The sequence below is a fragment of the Giraffa tippelskirchi genome, chromosome 11, assembly GCF_054371585.1.
Source record: "Giraffa tippelskirchi isolate mGirTip1 chromosome 11, T2T-mGirTip1v1.2.pri, whole genome shotgun sequence".
Lineage (NCBI taxonomy): Eukaryota > Metazoa > Chordata > Mammalia > Artiodactyla > Giraffidae > Giraffa > Giraffa tippelskirchi.
This window is the reverse complement of record NC_137285.1, coordinates 78,932,082-78,939,560: the sequence shown is the minus strand read 5'-3', so window position 1 is coordinate 78,939,560 and position 7,479 is coordinate 78,932,082. Positions and strand designations below refer to the sequence as shown.

The 7,479-nt window shown below is 55.0% G+C and overlaps 1 long non-coding RNA gene across 1 annotated transcript; it reads left to right on the top strand.

Moving 5' to 3' along the window:
- The first annotated feature begins 1,524 nt into the window (after positions 1 to 1,524).
- LOC145527783 (uncharacterized) lies at positions 1,525 to 6,116 on the top strand. Its single transcript, XR_014069865.1, has 2 exons — positions 1,525 to 2,411; positions 2,729 to 6,116. It is a non-coding gene; the product is annotated as an uncharacterized LOC145527783 (long non-coding RNA).
- The last annotated feature ends 1,363 nt before the right edge of the window (positions 6,117 to 7,479 follow it).

Below are 7,479 nucleotides of genomic sequence, written 5' to 3'. Positions count from 1 at the left end.
CAGAAACAAACCCCAGCATCCATGGTCAACTCATCTCTGACACAGAAGGGGAGAATATCCAAATGGGAACAAGAAAGCCTCTTCAATCAATGTCCATGGGAAAACCAGACAGCTACATCTGAAGAACGCTATTGGTTTTGATCTCATACCACCTCAATATAGGGGGAAAACCTCACCCTAAAGACTGATGTCATGAGATAGCTAGAAAGAAGCGTAGGTCAAAGGCTCCTTAACATCAGAGTCTCCTTGCCATTTGCTGGGCGGAGGTCGAAATGGGTCTCTTCAAGTAAGGGAAAGAGGTAAACGAAGTACACCAATGGGTTTCCATCCAATGGAACCTCTTCACAACAGAGAAGCTAAGCATTCACAAATGCGAAAGATAGGAAACGGAACATGAGAGACTCCTTGCAAGTGGTGTATCTGAGAAGGGGTTCATATGGAAAGAGACGAAGAATGCACAGCACTCAGATTCCAAGAAACACCACCACCACCCTTGACCCTTCCCCCATGACCAACTCCGACCTAAAGCCTTTCTCTCCCTCTAACCTATCCCTAAAACATAACCCTCATCTAATCATATCCATGTGCATCCCTAGCATCCATCCATCCACACACGAGAGAGAAAGAGGAAGACACAGGCGGAATTGAGAAAGGAAAAGAGAGGGACACAGCCAGAGAGAGACACGGAACCAAAGAGAGGAAAGGAGTCGATGGTCCAGACTTTTCCTCAATCTGTCTCGAACGTAGAAGCAATGACAGCGCCCATCCACCCCAGAAGGGGGAAAAGGACGGAAGGTTTGGAGAGGAAAAGACAAGAACGCAGGGAGCCATTAGAAGCTCAGCCACCCGCAGAAGCCGAGCTGGGACACTTGAACAGAATCTCAATGGAAACAGAGGACCAGAAAGTTGGCTACTCTTTTCTATAAGAGAGGGAGACCTTCGAGTCTTCCTTTCGGTCCTCCAACTTGGATGCGGGGTCTCAAAACAGTCAGGAGGGGGAGTGCCTTTTCCTGGGTACCACGGCGCATCCAGGCCTCGTTCTGCCCCATTCTGTGCTGTGTCAGCCCTGGATGGAATCTTTCTTTCTGAAGTCTCAGCGCACAAGCTCCACGTGATATCGGCCCCAGGTGGAAAGGCATGGAGCTGCTCGTAGGCCGACAGACCTAGGAAGCAGATGGGAGAATGACCACCACTCTGCAGATGGAGAGACTGGGGAAACCCTGAGGGGCATATGCTTGTCCAGGGCCACACCACTTATGAGAAGAAGGAGCCTGGTCTGAGAGCAGCGGGGTCCTCGGAGCTAAAGGCCCTGGCTGCACCCAGGCCTCCCCAGGGCTGTGGGCTGGGCTGTGTGGGTGTCACTGTGCCTGCGCATGGCCTAAGGGGGGTGGTCGAGCAGTCAGAAACCCAGAGATTCCCTTGGGAAGTTTTGGGGAAGGGACCTCAGCACGAACCCCAGGAGATGATGTCACCTGCCGGCAACAGAACCCAACAGAACCCGCAACCCGGGTATCCAGGCCTCCAGAGCGGAGAGGAGCCCCCAGCCAGATCACTTGCTGCCAAGATGTTCTGCTGTTTGCCCCTGCCCAGAGGCTGGGGCCTCAGGAGTGCTCACAGGCAGTGTGCGCGGGTACCCTGTCGACGTTGGCTCAGGGCACCCCCGAGAGGCCTCTGGCCCTTTGCCCGGAGAAACAGAAAGGTAACACGGGGAGCCCCAGGCCGGGCCAGGCCACCTCTCCCATGCCACCCGGAAACACCGGGTCCTTTGCCTGTGTGTGTGGATGCGGGTTTCTCGGGGTGTGTCTCCCTCAAGGAAGCCCAGGCGGATGTGGGGTCAGAAGCCTGCGGACAAGTTGTGTCCACACCCCAGGGGAGAGCAGGCTGGGCGGGATGGGGAGAGTGCGGGCAGCGGCGGCCGCCCAGGCTGACCTCACACCCTCAGGTGGGTCTCTTTCCTCCCGGGTGGGGATCTGAGCAGACACACGTCTCTGACCCTTCTGGGAAGAGAAGTTCGAGCAGGCAGAAGCAGCGGCTCCACTGCCCAGGCCCAGCTCGGAAAACTCCCAGCACGGCTGGCTGACGGTCACTGTCGTTGCAGAGCTTCCCACGTGATGAGGCCGAGGACGGGGACACCCCATCCACCTCCCGGAGGGAGGGGTCGGAGCACCACCCCCCCGCCCGTGAGGCCCAGTGCAGGCTCCAGGTGAGCGTGCCCACGGAGGCATCAGCCCCACCGGGGGAGAAGCAGAGGCGGGGAAGACCTGCTGCCGAGACACCGCCCAGGATACACCCGGCGGCCCAGTCTGAGGCTGCCACGGAGCTCAGCACACCCGGCTCCGACCCAGAGTCCCGAGAACCCCGGCCTCTGAGGCAGCAGGAGGACCTGGAGCCCAGCACGCCAGAGCACAGAGGTGAGGACGCTGGGGCTGGTGCACGGGAGTGTGTGGGGAGGGGGTGCTGAGCTACACAGGGACGAGACCCGAAAGCTGCTGCTGGGCCTGCAGCAAGCGCTGGCCTCACCCCCCCCCCAACCGGCCCCCCATCTTGCACACTTCAGTCCCAAAAGACATCCGACGCTGGGTATTCTTTGGGAACCTCTTGGAAGCTTTCTGTCCCGGGATACGCACATGCCAAGGCTGGCCTGTGGGCAAACTTTGCTTCTCCCCCAGCTCTAGCACTGGCCTCCAACTGGAACCAGGCTCCACTTCCCAGACCTGTCCCTACACAGGTGGTGGCTCCAGGTGCAGGACCCAGGGATCCACCGAGGGCAGATGGAGAACCGAGACTTGCCCTCGCAGAGACACCAGGCCAGCTGGGTACTGGCCAGCACACCGGGCAGATCGGATCTCCGTGCCTGCAGGACCCCCAGTCCCAGGCACTGATGTCCCACCCCCTCAGCGAGAACCTCCACCTCCACGTGCACCTGTACCTGCTCGGGCTCTGGCAGGAGAACCCGAGGCAGAGGAGGAGTCACCGCCTCGGCAGGGAGAGCCTGCCCTGGCTCCCGCGCAACACCCAGATGCCCACGATGACTCACCCACCCCTGCAGGGAGAACGAGCCCCCGCTCTGGACAGAGACCCAGAGCCCTTGCCGGAAACACCACGTCCAGGGGAGCGGTCGGCTCTGCAGCCTCCATCCCTGTCTGCTCACCGTGGACGCCGGCAACTCGGTCTGCCCCCAGGGGACATGGAGTTCCTTTCCCCTGAACTGCTTTGCATTTGGTTTGTTTCCACCTTTCTGGTGATGTTTTCTTTTTTGTATGGTTTCCTGGATTTTTGTTGGTTAAGTTGGGATTAGTAACCTTTTTCATCATTGTTGCAATTTGGGAACACTGTTGTGTAACTCTGGTGATACTGTGTTACCATCACCACTTTGTAGTTTCAGACCCCTTTGATCTTTATGCCCCACCCCCCCCCCCAACAAAGCCTGGATTCAAGGCAAGCACGCCCTGTTCATCCCTTCCCCCTATCCTGAACACAATTTCATCTTTTCTTTGTGCATTCCTTCCTATATTCTTGGTGTCCCCAATCAATGACTCTCAGTGAAATGACTGAAGGAGTGTTTTTCGGACTCTCCACCTACTGTAAGACTCCATTGGAGAGTTCGCATTTTTCTGTCATTTGAACTAGCCGTTGATATCTGAAAGGACGTACAGCGTCCTTTCAAGATACCATGTGCCAAACGAAGCCCTTTTGGCAACTGCCATCATTATCTCCAGGCAGGCATTGCTGCTTGAAGGGTGACATCTCAGCCAGAAGGCAGAGGCTGAGCTCGTCTTGTTGCACCAGCTCCCAAAAGAAGCCAAGAAAGGCAGCTGGAACAACAAACCACCCCAACGCCCAGGAAAGCGTTCTTCATGACAGAAGGCTAGAAAATGACCCCACATCCTTGTGGCCCAGAACCCCTCTAGAAAATCACTGTTCCATAAAAAAGAGAAACACATGGGAAGTTCCAAGGAGAGGCAATGCCCATGGCCAGTGTACTCGAGAGACGGCCTGACCGCTCCGGGCAAGACACGCACCGACGGAACCCCTTGGGAAACAGCAGTGATAGTCCTCACCGTCGTAAGGGTTTCCTCTGGGGACAACCTGCCCTGGGTACCACACGAGGGAGCAGACCGGCTTCTCTTCCTCTGCCCCCACACCATTCACTCATGAAGGCAGCTCAGGTGTTCTCATGCCCTGCCTGCCTGCCTGACTGGCTCATCCGTGAGCTGTGACCACCTCCAGGGCAGGACTCCACATTCTCCTCCTGTGTACCGTGAATCTGCACACAGTGGGATTTCAGAAGCTCAGGAGACTTGAGCCATCCCCACTCGAGCCAGAACCCTCCCCAAGAAGGAAAACAGCTGTGGAGTCATTTTGGCCCCAGCACTGGTTCCGAAAGCCTGGCGGCTCCTACAGCCTCTACGGTGTGAAGAGGGAGGTCCCTTTTGACAGAGCTTTCCGGCTGTCAGATCGAAGCTGTTGTTTCACTGTCAGCTGTGTCTCTTCCGTTGCAGCCAGGTGGGCCACGCTGCTCCAAAGGAGCTCACAAGCTGAGTTTCAAGGGAGGACAGGGATGGCTACAACGTGCTGCAAACTGAGTGAGGGTCCCCACAATCCTCAGCAAAGGTCTGTGGTGTGCAAGTGGGGAGTAGAGGGCCCCCAAGTTCCAAAGGAAGGGAGGTACTCGGGAGCTAAAGCCCTTGGCTGCTGTGGTAGCAGCTGCGGATGGCAGCTCGTCCACAGTGCACTTCGAATGAGGTCATATGAGCGGGACTCTGGAAATGGCTCCGAAATCGAGAGAAAGGGGTCAGGGTATGTGGGAATCTGGCGGGGGTGGGGGGTGGATGAAGGAAGGTGTCCTTCCTCTCTCCAGTGCAATTTGGTTTGGTGAGTCTCAAAGCTACCAGATGGCACTTCCCAAGTCAGGCCCCCGCAGGAATCAGGGTGGGCTGCGTGCCTCGGCCCCTGCCACAGGGACAAGCCACACCAGTGGCCTCCCTGAGCTCCAATGGCCGGATCTGGGGGTTCTGTCTGGGTGCACACCTCCTTGCTGTGGCCAAGTTCCCCCCTTCTCTGAGCACCAGCTTCATCCTCTCGAATGAGGACATCGATTGCTACCTTGGCACGTTACTCTCTTCATCCTCTGAAGACTCATTAGGCTTATCCTACAATTACTAGCTGGCCCAAAGAGATATCTCCTGAATCCAGATTAAGCTGGAGTCTCCCAGGCTCATCTGGCATGTCTTCCCTGAAGTCTGCCAAAACCCACACCCTTGCATTTCCAGGGACTCCCCTTAGCCAGCTGGGCAGAAAACCCAGCATGCTTCAAACAAGCTGACAGACAAGCGGGAGAGGACTCACGGGCAGACGGCTTCCCTCAGGTCTCGGTGGAGCTCTGGGACCACAGCAGCAACGGGCCATCCCAGCCCCTGGGCTCAACAGCGCCCTCATTCTCAGGCCGGCGGCTCTGCCCTGAGGGGAGCAGGAAGGTCACCAACTGCCGCAGGCGGACCTCACGCCCCTCCCACTGCTGCAGCCTGACCTCCCCCGGCCCCAGCCCTGCCCCTACCCCAGCAGGACGACAGCTCGTCTTCCCCTGGCTTCCAACGTGAGGCCCGGCCCTGGGCCCCGATTGGGCACTGCCCCAGCCCGAAGCCAATCACAGTGGCCAGGGAGGTGGAACGCACCGATTGGCCAGGGCCAGGTCATGTGACCATACTCCCCAGGAAACTCAAATATTACCAACGTTCCCTAAGAAACCAATGAACAGAGCATCATTCCATGTTCGATGCATGTGACAAGGGCTCGGGGCCGGGGCAGTGGGATGATCCAGAGGGATGGGAGGGGGAGGGAGGTGGGTGGGGGGTTCGGGAAGGGGAACACATGTAAACCCATGGCTGATTCTTGTCAATGTATGGCAAAAACTATTACAATATTGTAAAGTAATTAGCCCCCAAGTAAAATAAATAAATTTATAAAAAAAAAAAAAAAAAAGAAACCAATGAACAAAATTATCCAGTAAAGGCAAACCGTGCTTTTTAATGAGGCCAATGTCACAGAAAAAAAAAGAAAATGCTTCACAATGAACTGCTCAAGGAAGCTACTAAATAAACTTTCAGAAAAGTTGAGTAGTTTTTTTTTTTTTTTTTAATAGGGTGACGGAGAGCTATCCCTTTCCCATCTATGTGAATTTAGGTTTAAACTAGATTTCCCTTGGCTATTATATAAGACAAAAAAACCCACATCACCCCCTTTCACTCCCCCCCACCCCCAAAAAGTGTTTTAATCTATTGAATTTTTGTGTCCTCAGTTGTGTCTGATTCATGGCAACCCACGAACTCTACACAGCCAGGCTCTTCTGTCCATGGAATTCAGGGCAATTTTTTCTGTCCCAGTAAATGCCCACCCTGGGTGATCCAAAGGCAAGGGCTCAGAGGCTCCTGAGAGACTAACTCCTTTCAGCTGAGCACAGAGCTGGCTCCTCACTGGGATGCCTGGGGCCTGGGGCTCCCAGAGGGGAGAGCAGCACTCGCCCCACCGTGCGGTCACTGCTGGAAGTGCAGGCTGCTCCTCACTCCCCCTTGACTGTGTCCCTGAGGGCAGAACAGTGTGAATCGAATCAAGGTGGAAATGCAAACTCCAATGCAACCAAACTTCCCACAAGGTCTCCAAAGCCACTCAGGAACAGGGAATTGGAAACTGCAGGGGATGACATGAATGGAGATGGAGACTTGACACCTTACACCGAGTTCACTTCCAGTTATCCCTAGACAAACTTTCCATGAAAACTTGTCACAAATCTAGAAGAACAACGAACAGAAACCGGACACGTGCTTTGAGTCTTCACACACAAAACTAAAAGGCAGTCCACACACACACAAAAAAAACCCAGAGAATACAGTGGACTTTGCAAAATCAAAGATATCTACTGTGGGAAAGACCTCATGACAAAAGCAAAAGACAGGTCATACATCGCGAGACGAATGAGTGGAAACACAAAGCTTATCAAGGATGTGTCTCCAAACAGACAAAGAACACCAACACAACAAGCCTGTGAAAACTAGGGAAAGGTCTGAAGGGACACCAGACTGAGGAAGACACACACAGAGTATCCCGGATGATGTCCAGCACTGAGGGCCTGAAGAAACAACAGTCTAGTTGCACCCCCTCAGGCCTGTGTGACCGTGGATGAGGCCTCTGTTTCCCGGTGGCTCTGAGAGATGGACAGGGAGGAAGGGGAAGAGAAGTCACTTGCATTTCTAATACTCACAGCAAAGTCTTCCAATGAGAAGGGAATTATCACCCCCACTGACAATGCCATTCACTGAAGTGATACCCACGAGTCCATCTACCCCAGAAGGGAAGGATGGACCTGTTCTCACAAAACGGCGAGAGATGGAAGAAGGAAGATCAAGCCCACACCAATCACTGGAAAGAGAGGCTGTGCTCAGGGCTGGAAAGAATTCCTATTGGGAAAATGATGTCACAGCC